We start from the raw sequence: 17,064 nt of genomic DNA on the forward strand, positions 1-17,064 counted from the left end.
CTCCAGAGGCTGAGGCAGGAGAATCCCAAGTTTGAGGCCAGCCTGGGCAACTTAGTGAGACTGTATCAAAATAAAGTAATATTTTAAAAGGACTGGGGATGTAGCTCAATGGTAGAGTTCCTGCCTAGCACATGCAAGGCCCTTAGTTTAATCCCCAGTATTGCAAAGACCAAAGAGGAGAAAGAGGAGGAAGAACCTAGACATTATAATCACTGCTTACAGATGAAGACACTGAGATATAGGTAGATAAAATAACTTGTATAGAATCACACATTTGTAAGATTTAGAGCAGCTTGACTCCAGGGTTCACTTCATTAACACCTATGCCTTTCCAGGGCCTGTAGATGATTGGATATGTCTGGAGTATAGGGTAAAGTGTTGGCAAGGAACATCAGAGATAAATAACGCCAATGAAGGATAAAGGAGGCAGGAGTCAAATGCCAAAGTTTCAGCATGAACACAATTATTAGGTAAATAATTTTTATTACTAAATCCATATATAAGTGATTACTAATCTTTGAATGTGGTTGCATTAAAAAAACATTACAGGGAGGGGAGGGGGGATAGTAGAGAATAGGACTGACAGTAGAATACATCAGACACTAGAAAAGCAATATGTCAATCAATGGAAGGGTAACTGATGTGATACAGCAATCTGTATACGGGGTAAAGTTGGGAGTTCATAACTCACTTGAATCAAACTGTGAAAGATGATGTATTAAGAACTGTGTAATGTTTTGAACGACCAACAATAAAAAAAAAATTTAAAAAAATTAAAAAAAAAAACATTACAGCCGAATGCAGTAGCACACACCTGTAATGCCAGCAGCTCAGGAGGCTGAGACAGGAGGATTACAAGTTCAAAGCTAGCCTCAGCTACTTAGCAAGGCCCCAAGCAACTTAGCAAGGCCCCAGCCACTTAGTGAGAACCTGTCTCTAAATAAAATATTTTTACAAAGGAGCTGGGGATTTGGCTCAGTGGTTAAGCCTCCTGGGTTCAATCCCTGGAAAAGAGAAAACAACAACAACAGAACATTACAGCTATGCAAGGTGGCACATGCCTGTTATCCAAGTGACTCCAGAAGCTGAGGCATGAGGAGTACAAGTTGGAGACCAGCCTGTGCAACTTAGCAAGACCTTGTCTCAAAGTAAGAAAAAAATAAAAGAACTGGGGATGTAGTTCTATGGTAATTCTTCCCTGGGTTAAATCCCAGTACCAAAAAATAAGTTAGTTAATTAATCCCCAGTTGGAGAAGAGAGGCTGAAGTGATGTGGTGATGTGGTTCCCAGTCTTGGCCCTGCAGGCATTCCACATTCACAAGACTCTCTTCTAAGACCTTACAAAACCAAAGCCCCTTTCTTCTTTTAGCCAAAGCAGTATTACCAAGCAGGAAACTGTGGTGTCAATGTGTCCCACTCACTTTCTCTCTCCATCATCACATATATACACATACCAATCCAGAAGCCTGGTGCTTCCTTCTCTCAGCTGCTCTTGCAGCTGTTTGGGACTTCTTTTTAAAGAGAGCTTTCCAGGGAGTCTTGAGTGACTTTAGTAATCTCTCTTCACAGAAGATTCCTTTGATTTGGGAGACTAAACTTTTTCTCCAATACCCCATACTGTACAGAGGTGCTGCATCTTTTTATATCATAGTATCTGATTCCATAACCCTGAGTCAGTAAGCAGAAAGATGCATCTTGGCAGCCCCTGGCCTGACCTCCAGGGGATGAAATGGATGGACCCTCCCAGTAAACTCAGATTGTTTCAGGAAGAGCCACGTCTCCCGTGTGGTCTATGTACCAGCTTACTGTGATATGCCTGGGCCACTTCCTTTCTTGGGATGGTTATAGGGAAACTTTCCCCTTTTACCTACCACTTCCTTCATTTAAAAGGTCAAGCAGCAGCCAGTGATATAATATTTTCTTTCTTTCTTTGCTTCCTTCCTTTTTGTGCTCGGAATTGAACCCAGGGCCTTACATGTGTTGGGCAAGAGGTCTACCATTGAGCTACATCCAGCTTATTTATTCTTGTATTGGCAATTGAACCCAGGGCCTCAGGCACACTGAGCACATGATCTACCATTGAACTAAATCCCAACTCCTACAATTACAGTTATTTGGTACGGGGAGGCGGGGGCGGGGAGCAGATACCAGAGATTGAACTCAACCACTGAGTCACATCCCCAGCCCTATTTTGTATGTTATTAGAGACAGGGTCTCACTGAGTTGCTTAGAGCCTCCCTTTTGCTGAAGCTGGCTTTGAACTCGTGATCCTCCTGCCTCAGCCTCCTGAGCTGCTGGAATTGCAGGCATATGTCACCAAGCCTAGCTACAGTTATTCTAAATTAGAGTTTTTTTGTTGAGTCTATTTTCTTTGCTATTAGACATACTTACATGTACTATTTTGTTTCATCCACAAATTATGTGAATTCTTTGTTATTCCCAATTTACACACCAGAAAACTGAGGATAAAATAGAGTTAACTGATTGGTCCAAGATGATCTGTAGTTCAAAGTCAAGTGAGTCAGACTTAACCTTTAGACAGGCAGCAGGCTATCTTTGAAAGAAAATACCAGACATGCCATTGTGATTGATGAGGTCCAAAAGACTTATGTGTTAGGAAGATTGGCATCTCAGTCAGCAGAGAAGATAGCATGTCAGAGTCTGACATTTGGAAAATTTAATTCCTTAAGCTTTACATCTTTTTCTAGTCAGGATCACCTGTCCTAAATATCTGAATTATTTTCATAAGACACACTTGTATCTGTTGTACAACTGCAAGAAATCTCATTAAGCCTTTCCAGATCCCTCTTACTTTCTCCTAGTTCTGCTCCTTACTAATGCTTTCTTACAATCCCAATTATTTCTTTTTCAGTCTGTCTTCAAAAAACTATTAACCTTGCTGGGTGTGGTGGCACATGTCTATAATCCCAGCTCAGGAGGCCAAGGCAGGAGGAGTACAAGTTTGAGGCCAGCCTGGGTAATTTAGCAAAACCCTGTCTTAAAATAGAAATTAAAAAGTGTCCCCAGGTTTGATCCCCAGCATTATCTAAAAAAAAAAAAAAAAAGGCCTGGAAATATAGCTCAGTGGTAAAGTGTTCCTGGGTTCAACCCTAGTACAACCACCACAACAAAACTCTTAACAGCAACCTGGATATCAACCATCTCCTATAACCAGCACTCTTTCTAACAAAATGCCTTTTCTTTCTTTTTTTTTTTTTTAACAGTGCTGGGATCAAACCTGGGGACACTCTACCATGGACCTACCTTCCCTTTATATTTTTAATTTTGAGACAGGGCTTCACTAAATTGCCCAGGCTGGCCTTGAACTTGTGATCATCTTGCCTCAGGCTCCTGAGTTGCTGGAGTAGCAAGCTCCACCATGGGGGGCCTCACCAATGTCTTTGAGTGTTTATTCAAGCAAAATGCTGATGGTAAAAAGATAAGTAACAAGGCGCATACCCCCAGGAAATTCAGGGTCTGGTGAATTTGCTGGGAGGAAAAGTGCATTGAAGGCATTCCAGAGGAGATGATGCATGAGCTGGACTCAAAGGAAGGAGCAATAGTAAATGTTGTGGTGGGATGGGGCTGGAGAGGGCTTCAGGCAGGGGAAGCAGCTTACACAAGAGTGAGAGCATGCAGCATTCAGGAAATTCTGTACTCTGAAGCAGGAGAGGAGACCTGGTCAGAGAGGTAGGCAGGGACCAGCTGTAAAGTGCCTTTTATAGCATGCTAAGGATATTGACCTTTCCCTGAAAGTCATGGGAATCCACTGAAAGATTTTGAGTTAAGGAATATACGTCAGATGTAGTGGTGCACAATTATAATAATAGCAATTCAGAAGGCTGAGGCAGGAGGATTGCAATTTTAAGGCCTGCCTCAGCAATTTGGCAAGGCCCTAATCAACTTAATGAGAAGCTGCCTCAAAAATAAAATAAAAAATAGGGGCTGGGGTTGTGGCTCAGCGGTAGAGTGCTCACCTCGCATGTGTGAGACCCTGGGTTCGATCCTCAGCACCACATAAAAATAAACAAATAAAATAAAGATATTGTGCCTATATATAATTAAACAAATATATAAAAAAATAAATAAAATTTAAAATTAAAAAATTAAAGGATAGAGATATAGCTTAGTTGTAAAAGCACCCTTGGGTTCAATCCCCAGTACCAAAAAAAAAAAAAAAGGGAGGGGGGGTGGTTCATAACTGGGATGGAGGTATAGCTCAGTGGTAAAGTGCTTTCCTAGTATGCATGAGGTCCTGGGTTCAATTCCCAATACCACACACACACACACACACACACACACACACACACAAAGAAATGAATTCAAAATAGTTTGAAATACCCTTTTTTGTTTGTTTGTTTTGTTTTAGTGTTTATTTTTCAGTTTTCGGTAGACACAACATCTTTGTTTGTATGTGGTGGTGAGGATTGAACCCGGGCTGCACGCATGCCAGGCGAGCGCACTTCCACTTGAGCCACATCCCCAGCCCATACCCATTTTTTTAAGGAAAAAAACCCCAAATTTATGCTTTGGATATATCATTCCAGCTGCACAGTAGAGAATAGATTGGAGTGAAGCAAGATGTGGGAGCAAGACTACAGGCCAGTAGACCCATTAGGAGTTGATTGTACTGTCAGTAGCAAGAACCAATGCAGAGACAATTAAGTGGACATTAAGAAAGTAGACTAGGGCTGGGGTTGTGGCTCAGCGGTAGAGCACTCACCTAGTATGTTCGAGGCCCTGGGTTCGATCCTCAGCACCACATAAAAATAAAATAAAGGTATTGTGTCCAACTACAACTAAAATAAACAAAATATAGAAAGAAAGAAAGAAAGAAAGAAAGAAAGAAAGAAAGACTAGCCATGTTGAGAGTGGTGATGCATGACTGTAATCCCAGAAGATTGAGGCAGGAAGATTAAAAATTCACAGCCAGCCTCAGTAATTTAGCAATGCCCTAAGCAATTTATCAAGATCCTGTCTCAAAATAAAAATAATAATAATAAAGGGGCTGGGGATGTGGCTCAATGATTAAGCACCTCTGGATTCAATCCCTGGTACCAAAAAGAAAAAAGAAAGTAGACTAGGCATGGTGGTGCACACCTGTAATCCCAGCAATTTGGGAGACTGAGGCAGGAGGATGGCACAAATTCGAGGTCAGCCTCAGCAATTTAGTGAGGCCCTGTCTCAAAATAAAATTTAAAAACAAAAAGGGGCAAAAAGGGCTGGTGGTGTAGCTTAGTAGCAGCATTTATTTAGAATGTGCAAGGGCCTGGGTTCAATCCCTAGTACTAGAAAAGGAAAAAAATAAAGAAAGAAAATGGATTAATTGGACTTGAGGACAATTTGGGAGAGAGGTTTTTTTGTTGTGTTTTGTTTTTCTGGTACTGGGAATTGAACCCAAGGTGCTCTCACTGAGCTACATCCTCAATCCCTTTAATTTTTTTTTTTTTTTCATTTTGAAACAAGGTCTCATTAAGTTGTTGAGGGTCCTGGTTAGGTTGCCAAGGTTGGCCTCAAACTTGTAATCCTCCTGTCTCAATCTCGTAACTCACTAGGATTATGGGTGTATACCACTGCATCCTGCTAGAAGTGAGGGAGGGGGAAGAATCAAGAATGACAATCAGACTTCTTATATTTGTGATTGGATGGTGGCATTCATGGAGATTTGGAAAAAACAATGTTTATGTCTGATACCCAGGGCCTAGTTGACTTTTTATTTTATTTTATTTTAAAATATTTTTTAGTTTTTGATGGACCTTTATTTTATTTATTTGTATATGGTGCTGAGAATCGAACCTAGTGCATCATACATGCTAGGGAAGCGCGCTACCACTGAGCCACAACCTCAGCTCCATAGTTGATTTTTTAAAAAAATATTTTAGGTTGTAGGTAGACATAGTACCTTTGTTTTATTTATTTATTTTTATGTGGTGCTGAGGATTGAACCCAGGCCGTACCTGGGGAACACTCTACCACTGAGCAAACAACCCAACCCATGATTTTTTTTTTTGTATGAAGAATTGAGTCTAGGGGTGATTAACCACTGAGCTACATCCCCAGCACTATTTATTTTTTTATTTTTGGTACTGGGGATTGAAACCCAGTGGTGCTTAATCACTGAGCCACATCTCCAGACTTTTTTATGTTTTATTTTGATGCAGGGTTTCCCTAAATTGCTTAGAACCTTTCTAAGTTGCTGAGTTTGGTCTCAAACTTGCAATCCTCCTGCCTCAGCCTCCCAAATCATTGGGATTACAGGCATGCACCACTGTTCCTGGCCCCAGCCCTTTTAAATTTTTTATTTTGAGATATGATCTCACTAAATTGCCCATTCTAGCTTTGGAGCTTGCAATTTTCCTGCCTCAGGCTCCTGAGTCAATGAGATTACAGGTGTGTCACTGTGCCCAACTAGGGGCATAGGTATTTGAGAGTTGATTACAGAGGAAGTAGTTGAAGCCATGAGAACAGAGAAGATCACCTAGAGACAGTGGATTAGGTGAGAAGATACTGCAAGATTTCTTCATTTAAGGAGCAAGTCCATGATGGAGGCTGAGCATGATCAGCCAGAGAAGTAGGAGGCCGAATTCAGCAGTAGAATGGGGACAAAAGCCAAATTTCAGTAAATTAAAGAAGAATGCATTGGAAGGATGAGATGGGAGGATCACTTGAGCCCATAAATTAGAGTCCTACCTAAGCAACATAACAATACCCCATGTTAAAAACAGAAGATGTAGATTATGGTTAAATGTTGAGATTCATTGGATCATATATTTATCACTTGTGCATTTTATTGTTTGTAAATTATGCCTCCATAATTTATCCAGAATAAATATTTGTAAGAAATATTTGAATATGGGCTGGGGTCATAGCTCAGTGGTAGAGCGCTTGCCTAGCATGCATAAGGCACTGTGTTTGATCCTCAGCACTACATAAAAAATAAATAAAATAAAGGTATTATGTCCATCTACAACTAAAATATATATATATATATATATTATAAAAAGAAATATTTGAACATGATCATGTATTAGAAAAACAGAAGTTAAGGAAGACAAAGTGAGAGAGAAAAGACATTTTTAATGGAAACAGGTTCCAAGGAAGTAGAACGGATAAGCTTAGGTAGGTGATTTGGTTTAGACAGGAGGAAAGATGTCTCTTTCACTGATCTAGGAATAAAAGGAGACAAGGAGGTATTTTGTTTTGTTTCGAGACCAGGGATTGAATCCAGAACTTCACACATATTAGGCAAGGGCACTACCACTGAGCTATATCTCTAGTCCTTTTTATTTAGAGTTAATGTCTGGCTAAATTATCCAGGGTGACCTCCAACTTGCCATCTTTCTGCCTTGGTCTCCCAAGTAGCTGAAACTACAGGTGTGTGCCATCCTGTCTGACTGACAGGGAGTTTATGGAAGCAGATAAAGTGAGTAGGAAGTAAGGTAGGAAATCGAAACAGTTTGTATTTAATTATTTCTTTTCCCCTGGGGGAAAAGCTGGGCCCCAGATGTGGTATTTAAAAAATGTCTACAACTTCTTTAATATTCATCCCTTCAAAAGATGGAATGTAACTGGGCACAGTAGGACAGGTCTATAATCCCAGCAGTTCAGAAGGCTGAGGCAGGAGGATGGAAAGTTCGAAGCCAGCCTCAAAAACTTAGTGAGACCCTAAGCAAAGACCCTGTCTAAAAATTAAAAAATAAATAGAAAGTGCTGGGATATGGCTGAATGGATAAGTATCCCTGGGTTCAATCCCTGATTTAAAAAGAAGAAGGTGGGGAAGGAGGAAGAGGAGGAGGAGGAGGAAGAGGAGGAGGAGGAACAACAACTTAGTCCTTCCCCTTTTTTTGAATCTGTCCTGGACAATTCTAGTGAAAAGAATATAAAAGAAATAATGAGATGTTACCTCCACAATTAGGGTGTTTTTTTCTTACCCAGATAGGAGTGTCACTATGTTGCCCAGGCTGGCCTTGAACTCTTGGGCTCAATCAATCTTCCTGCTTCAGCTTTCCAACTAGCTGTGATTAGGGCAGGTGCCACTATTCCCGGCTCACAATTAAAGGCTGTGACTTTTGTCTTTTTTTTTTAATTGAAAATTTGTTATTTATTTGACAGATAACTTCTGAATTAATATAAAGAAATGACAATAAGTTGTAAATAAATAAATTCAAACATTTTCACTAAGCACCAAGTTTCCAATCTTTTCATCAAAAACAACTTTATCATTGAAAGACTGTCTCAAACTTAGTTTATTTAGGTTTTAAATCAAGAAATCTAAAGCTGGGGCTGGGGTTGTGGCTCAGTGGGGAGCACTTGAAAAATAACTTATACAGTCCAACAGAGGGGATCTGCTGGTCTCAGGCTGGTCATAACAGGTCATAGCTCCACAGGCCAAATATCATCCTCACAGCACACAAACAAAAAGAGTAATAAGTATATACAAAGTGAGTACATATCAATACATGTTCATGGGTATACACTGCAGCAAGAAGTATAGAAACAGATACCATTCACTAGCCGACAAGGGAGAACCTAGCCCTGACAGTAGAAGGAATAAAAACTCCTGTGCCTGGAATGGAGTGGAGGATTTGTGGGCCAGGGGGCATCCAGGCCAGACAAGGAACATGAGTGGATATCAAGGCAAATGGGGAGGAATCTTCAGGGCTGGAGAGGACAAAACAAACCAAGACACAGCCACAGACCTACTGACTATTCAGAAGATAGTGGAGTATGTGTGCTGGCTGAAGGGATATAATCGAAGAGATGCATAAAACAGAAAAGAAAACCTCCTCCAACAACAGGACAAAATACCTTCCCCACAGAGGATCCACATACTCTCCAAGAAGGTGAAGAAGTTGAGGATCACTCTGCAGGTCACCCTCCACCTCAAGGCCCTAGTCCCTGGGAATCAAATCCATAAGCAAGAATCTTCCTTCATGTAAACTGCCTTTTCTCTAAAAAGTAAAGCAAAAACACAAGCAATCAAAACAAAACTCGAAAGAAAAATAATCGGGCCAAGTTTGACCTCCTTATACTTCATTTATGTCCCAGCTGTCACACTAGGGAGACAGGGTCAAGTTATCGAAGAGAGAGAGGACGTCGGGAAACTAAAGAATGAATTGCAGCAGAAACATACCTGGTGCTGAAGCACTTGAAAGGCATTGCTGGCAGGTGCTGGAGGACATCGATGGGCAACACAAAAAGCCAGCCAAGTCCCTAGGGCTCCTTGGCCTACCTGGAGCAGGCATCTGCCAGTAACCCTGTGCCTCTGAAGCAGACCTGAGAGGAGTCTGGCCTACAAGGTAGCCAGCCCCCTGTAGACAGTGTTGCCAAACCTCTCTCTGTGTGTAAGGATATTTTAGAAGACCTATTTGGCAGATAAAGACGAGTTGGTGTTAATTTTGTTTCTACCTAACAATGTCTCCCAAGTTTTATAAGCTGTTAATTACTTGAGTACTTTATGAAATGCGGATAGCTTGGTAAATGAAGTGAGGGTTTTTGTTTTGTTTTTGTTTGTAGCAAGGTTTAGACTATGAGTTTGATGACACAGATTCTTTCTTGTATGACTTTATATAGTTTTTTTCTTTTTTCTTTTTTCCAGTTGTTAGTGTGTTATGATCTGAGCAGGGAAATTCTAACACTCTGAGAATGGGGGTGGGTAAATAGTTTGGTTTTAGGTCTTTCATGATAACTATGCTGAGATTGTGGCTCAGCGGTAGAGCGCTCACCTAGCACAGGAGGGACCTGGGTTCGATCCTCAGTACCACATAAAATAAATAAATAAGTAAATGCACTGTGTTGTGTCCATCTACACCTAAAAAAAAAATTAAAGAAAAAAAAATTTTGTCTGTCTTGCAATATCCAGAAACTTCTGGATACACTGATCAACATCAGTTTGAATTTCTTCCTGATTGGTGCCACTGACATAATCCTGACTCACACTAGAAGCAAGCTAACCACAAATGACAACTCCAACTCTTCCATCAAGGTGCTGCTGCAAGTTCTCGGTGCGCCAGGCACTGCCTGAAGAAACAAGGCCTGGCCAGGAAGTCCCAGCAAGGGTAATGGCAACCCCGCAGCTGCTGGGAGAACATAATGCCCAACAGAGCTATCATGTTTGGGATGGCAGGCCGAGGCCCACAGATTTTTGTCTTGATAGGGTCACCAAAAGTCCTGTTTTACCTGGAAGTGATAAGTTTCCTGGGATGTGAAACTTTCAATGTAAAAACTAGGACAGTTCAGGGCAAATCAGGACAAGTTGGTCACCCTAGTCCCTTCTCACGTAATTTTCTCTAGTGGAAGCCAATTATTATATTGTGAGCTGTCCTATAGAGAGGCCCACGTGGCCCGAAACTCAGGTCAACACTCAACCATGAAATAAGGCTTCAATCCAACAGCACAAAGAAGTAAGACCTTATACTAACCACATGAATAGAGCCTTGAAGATCCTCTCCCATACAAACCTTCAAATGAGACTGTAGCCCCTTTATGAAAGATCATCTAGCTATGCTAGCTCCAAATTTCTGACTGACTAAAATTGTTAGATAATATTGTTTTAAGTTGTTAAGTTTTAAGTTGTTACTTTGTAGAAACAGATAACAAATTCAGAAGATCAATGAAAATGAGCAAAGTGGTAGGATGAGTTTCTCAGGCCTTGCAAAGTTGGATAACTTCTCCAGCAATTTTATACAACTCAGACTCTGTGCTCATCTACTTTATATGCCACTGGTATGCCAACAATATCTCTTTTTTTAAAACAGTATCTTTTGGCAAAGGAATTTTGCCAGATTATTTTGCTTTCCTATGAAGTGTGTGTTTGTGTGTATGTGTGTGCGCACGCTCATTTTCCCCACTACCCTGCCCTAAGTATTGGGGATTGAACCCAGGGCACTTTACCACTAAGCTATGTCCCCAGTCCTTTTTATTTTTTGTTTTGATACATATTTTTGCTAAGTTGTTAAAAGTTTAAGTTGCTGAGTTTGGCCTTGAATTTTCAATCCTCCTGCCTCATGCTCCCAAGTCACTGGGATCACAGGCAGCTTTAGGAAGCATATTGATCATTAACATTGTCACTGACTTTAGAAATTTCTTGGCAAGAATATGACTAGTCACTGTTTTGGCTATGAAAAGTACAATTTTGGTGGGCATGGTGGTGCACAGCTATAATCTCAATGGCTCAGGAGGCGGAGGCAGGAGGATCTCAAGTTTAAAGCCTGTCTCAGCAAGTTAGTGAGGCCCTAAGCAACCTAGTAAGACCCTTACTTAAAATAAAAAATAAAAAGGGCTAGAGATGTGGCCTAATGGTTAAGTGTCCCTGGGTTCAAACCCCAGTACTAAAGAAAGAAAGAAAGGAACGAAGGAAGAAAGAAGGGATGGAGGGAGGGAGGAAAAGAGGGAGGGAGGGAGGAAAGAAAATTTCAATTTGAAAGTGTGGCTTTATAGAGTGCCTATAGGTTCAATCCCTAGTATTGGGTGGGAGGGGTGGCTTTTTGCTTTTATCACTTCTCTATTATTTTTTTATATTTATTTATTTAGTTGTAGTTGGACACATACCTTTATTTTATTTATTTTTATGTGGTGCTGAGGATAGAACTCAGGGCCTTGCACATGCTAGGCAAATGCTCTACCGCTGAGCCACAACCCCAGCCCACTTCTCTAATATTTAGGGAAAAATCTCACTATTGTATGTTAGAAAGCATTATTTTGTGTTTTTCCCCTTGAAAAACCTGTTTTAATTATCACATTGGCTACTTAATTGTTTTCTAATAACACTAAAGCTTCAGTGGCCTTTTTGCCATTATTATACTATTATTTTTCTTTTTTCTTTGTTTTAGAGACAACATTGACTATGCTCTCAGGCTGGCCTCAAATTCTGGCCTCAACCTCCCAAGTAGCTGGAACCACAGGTGTGTGTCACTATACCCAATTTAGACCACTGTTTGACCAAAGTTCATAATATAATACTGGGAACCATGGGCAAATAGATCACCAGTTTAAAAAAACTTGATTCTTAGAGGCTTAGTATGTGTCCTATTAGCACTTCTTTTTCAGCTGCTCATCAGGAAACAACACTTATGGATAACCCAGACCCAACACAGTCAGATTCACCCTGTGTATTTATTTGCACTGGATTTCCGGTAATATAACATTTTTTTTCCTGAGTTTAAAAGTTCAATCTTCTGTCTTCCTTTTTTTTTTTTTGTCTTAAGTTTGCATAATCTAATTGATCCTTTCTAATGATTAAACCATTGAACAAAACTGTCTTTAAATAATCTAAAAACTTTAGCAAAAACCTGTGACTTTAAAAAATTGACTTTTGGGGGCTGGGATTGTGGCTCAGCAATAGAGTGCTCGTCTAGCACAGGCGGGACCCGGGTTCGATTCTCAGCACCACATACAAATAAAGACATTGTGTTGTGTCCATCTACACTTAAAAATATTTATTAAAAAATTGACTTTATTGAAGTATAATCCCCAACATTCTACTTGTGATTCTTTTGCCTGAGCCTCCATAAGGAGCTGAGGTTGGTTATAGGCATGTGCTAACTCACCAGTTATTTCACAAAAATTAAATGACAGATTATTTTAAACTTTCTCAGAAATCATGTTACACTCTCAACCATTTTGCTTTGAAATTTTAGGTTGTATTGATTCACAGCATTTCTCAGCTAATAGTTAATGGGATGTAGCTAATCTAAATCACCATATTATTTTATATGTGTGTTATTGTTTATGGACCAATTTTGAAATTTCGTTGTGTTATACTTTTTTGTTTTGTTTTGTTTTGTTGGAACTAGGGATTGAATTTAGGGGTACTTAACCACTGAGCCACATACCCAGCCTTTTCTATGATTTATTATGAGACAGGGTCTTGCTAAATTGCTTAGGGCCTCACTAAGATGCTGAGGCTGGCTTCTAACTTGTGATTCTCCTTCCTGAGCTTCCCGAGTTGCTGGGATTACAGATGGTGCCACCCCAGCCTATCAGCATCTTTCCAACCCATGGTCCCTAGACCAGAAATAGCAGTACTGAGAATTGAATATAAGGTCTAGCACATGCTAAACAAGCACTCTATCATTGAGCTACATCTTCAGCCCCCTTTTTTAAAATTTTGAGGCAAGTTCTAACACCCAGGCTGGTCTCAAGTTTGTTTGTTTGTTTGTTTCTTTCTTTCCTTCCCCTTCGCCCACCCTTCTCCCTCCCTCCCTCCCTCCTTTCTTTCTTTCTTTCATACCAAGGATTGAACCCGGGGTGCTTAACCACTGAGCCACAACCCCAGCTATTTTATTTTTATTTTAAGACAGGGTTTCACTAAGTTGCTTAGGGCCTCACTAAACTGCTGAGGCTGGCCTCAAACTTGTGATCCTCTTACCTCAGCCTCCAGAATTGCTGGGATTACAGGCATGAGCCATTTTATTTTCAATTCACAAAACATTTATTAATTATAAACACTGGGATTTAACCTAGGGCCACTGAGCTACATCCCAATCCTTTTATTCTATTTGAGACAGAATCTCATTAAATTGCCCAGGCTAACCTTGAATTTATGACATATTCTCCTGCCTTAGCCTCCCAAGTAGCTGAGACTATATATGTATAGCACCACACCTCACCTGCTTACCTTGTTTTAACCTTTTACAATGAAAATATAGTCATGTCTTTGTATAATTTAAAATATATAGAGGGAAAAAAGTAATTATCAGAAGGTGGGTTATGAGAGCATAAGGTTTTAGCTGTAGAGCAGTACTTAGATGTGGCTGTGAGCAGGAATTGTATAACTCTAACAAGTGACATTTTAAGCTTGCTCAAGCCTCCTCAATAACCAGAGAACACCTGCAGGCCAGACTAATCTGGTTCTTTATGGGATGGGTAAGGTTGGGAAATAAAACTGAATTATTATTATTATTATTATTATTATTATTATTGGGCACTGGGGATTGAACTCAGGGGCACTCGACAACTGAGCCTGATCCTCAGCCCTATTTTGTATTTTATTTATAGACAGGGTCTCACTGAGTTGCTTAATGCCCCTTTTGCTAAGGCTGGCTTTGAACTCTCAATCTTCTTGCCTTAGCCTCTAGAGTTGCTAGATTACAGGCGTGTGCCACTGCACCCGGCTCAAACTGAATTATTAAAATATATTTTCCAGTTTCCTGCCTCTGGACCTCTACTCCAGCAATTCCCCTCATTCAGTGTATTCTTTCATCTGCCAACCTTACCCATGTGTTAAGTGAATTTTACGCATGTCTCAAATGTTTTCTCCAAGACCTTTCTTCAGCTTCCAAACTAAACTGACCTTTTCTACAGGAATTTGTGCCTCTCTTAGAGCTCTTCACAGTACAAGAAGTGGAGCCAGGCACAATTGTACATCCCTGTAATCTCAGTTATTTGTTAGGCTGAAGCAGGTAGACTGCAAATTCAATGCCAGCATGAGCAATCTCTCTCTCTCTCTCTTTTGTAACAGAGATTGAACCCATGGATGCCTAACCACTGAGAAATACTCCCAGCCCTTTTTATTTTGAGACAGAATTTTATTAAGTTGCTTAGAGCTTAAGTTGCTGATGCAGGCCTCAAACTTGGAGGTCCTCCTGCCTCAGCCTCCCAAGTCCCTGGAATTACAGATGTGTACCACCACATCCAAAGATCACCTTTAGATTGAATTCAACATTAGCAAGCATAGAACAAAGGTTCTACTAGCCAGAATTTAGATTATAATCTATATTCAACAATTATTAACAAATGTTTAGTTTGTGCTACAAGACTGGCACTGTTACGGAAACTGGAGTACAGAGGTGAACAAGATAAGGATCCTGCCCTCAGAGTCTACATGTATTTTCTTCCACAGGCCTTCCTAATTTGAAGAAATCAAGAACTCATGTTTTGGAGCTGAGATGTAGCTCAGTGATAGAGCACTTGTCTAGCATATTAAAAAATAATTTATTTTTCAAGTTAGTACATACAGGTATGGTAGCATCATGACTAGTGGTAGCAGTTGGAGATTACATACACACACAATTTTAAATTTGACAAGTATTCATTGGTACCTGTATGTGCCAGGCTATGTGTATACCATTGGGAATTTAGTAGTGAACCAGTGTTTTGTTTTTCTTTCTTTCTCACAACAGCTTCACTGTGATATAATTCCCATGCTGTACAATTCACCAATTTAAAATGTGCAGTTTGGGCCAGGGACGTAGCCAGTGGTAGAACACTTACCTGGAATGTACAAAGACTTGAGTTCACTACCCAGGTCTGCAAAATAAGTAAATGTGCAGTTCAATGGTTTTCAGTATATTCAGAGTTGTACCACTATTACCCTCCAAAGAAACCCCATAATGGGCTGGGGTTGTGGCTCAGCGGTAAAGCACTTGCCTCACACGTGCGAGACCCTGGGTTCAATCCTCAGTACCACATAAAAATAAATAAGTGAAATAAAGGTATTGTGTCCAACCACAACTAAAAAATAAATATTTATATATATAAAAAGAAACCCTATAACCATTAACATTCACCCATTACCTTCAACTCTCTTAGCCCTGTGCAACCAGGTTTTTGTCCCTATAGATTTGCCTATTCTGGACACTTAACATAAATGGAATCATATAATACTTGGTCCTTTATGACCATGTATTATATGATTTTTACACTAAATATACTGGTTTTTTTGAAGTATTTTTTTTAATTTTTAATATTTATTTTTTGGTTCTCGGCGGACACAACATCTTTGTTGGTATGTGGTGCTGAGGATTGAACCCAGGCCGCACGCATGCCAGGCGAGCGCGCTACCGCCTGAGCCACATTCTCAGCCCAATATATATACTGTTTTTTTAAAAAATTATTTTTGTAGTTGTAGATAAATAGCATACCTTTATTTTATTTATTTTTATGTGGCTGAGGAACAAACTCAGTGCCTCACACGTGCTAGGCAAACATTCTGCCATTGAGCTACAGCCCCAGCCTGATATACTGTTTTTTTTTTTTAAGGTTCATCCATCTTGTAGTATTTCTTTTTATTGTCAAATCATTCCATTGTACATATATATTACATATTATTTTTTTAAAAATACTTATTATTTTTTAGTTGTAGGTATACACAGTATCTTTATTTTATTTTTATGTAGTGGTGAGGATCAAACCCAGGGATTCACACATGCTAGGTGAGCACTCTACCTCTGAGCCACAATCCCAGCCCTTACATATTCTTTTTCCCTTTATCAGTTGATGAACATTTGGATTATTTTTTATTTGGGGTACCAGGGATTGAACCTAGCTGTGCTCTACCACTTAACTACACCTCTGCCCTTTTTCTGTTTTCTTTCAAAACAGGGTCATGCTAAATTGCTAAGGCTGCCCTCTAACTTGCAATCCTCCTGTCTCAGCCTTCTGAATTGCTAGGATTATAGACATGTGCCACCATATCCAGTTTATTTATAGGATTGAACCCAGGGAAGGTCTACCACTGAAAAAATTCTCAGCCTTTTTTATTTTTTAAGACAGTGTCTCCCTAAGTAATGAGGCTGGCCTAAATTTGCAATCTTCCTGTCTCAACCTCCCAGTTGCTGGGATTACAGGCCTATACCACCACCCCTGGTTCATGTACGAATTTTTTAAAATATTTTATTTTTTAGTTATAGATGGGCACAACACCTTTATTTTATGTATTATTATTATTATTATTTATATCATGCTGAGGATCAACCCCAGAGCCTTACATTTGCCTAGGTGAGTGCTCTACCACTGAGCCACAACCCCAGTCCCTATGTACAAATTTTTTGTGGACAAATTTTTTCAGTTCTCTTGAGTAAACACATAGGTGTGGAATTGCTGATTAATATGCTTAACTTTATATTCAAACTTTTGAGGAAGGGCAGCTATTTTACAAAATACCTGCTACATTCCCATCAGATCTATCTGAGGGTTACAATTTCCCTATGACCTCTCCCAAAGTTATTATCTGAATTTTTTAAAAATCAGAGCCATGATCCAATATACTTTTGGGCTTTATTTATTTAAAAATAAATAAATTTTCACTAGAGGCTGAACCCAGTGGCACTCTACCACTGAGCT

The sequence above is a fragment of the Ictidomys tridecemlineatus genome, chromosome 5 (genome assembly GCF_052094955.1).
Source record: "Ictidomys tridecemlineatus isolate mIctTri1 chromosome 5, mIctTri1.hap1, whole genome shotgun sequence".
NCBI lineage: Eukaryota > Metazoa > Chordata > Mammalia > Rodentia > Sciuridae > Ictidomys > Ictidomys tridecemlineatus.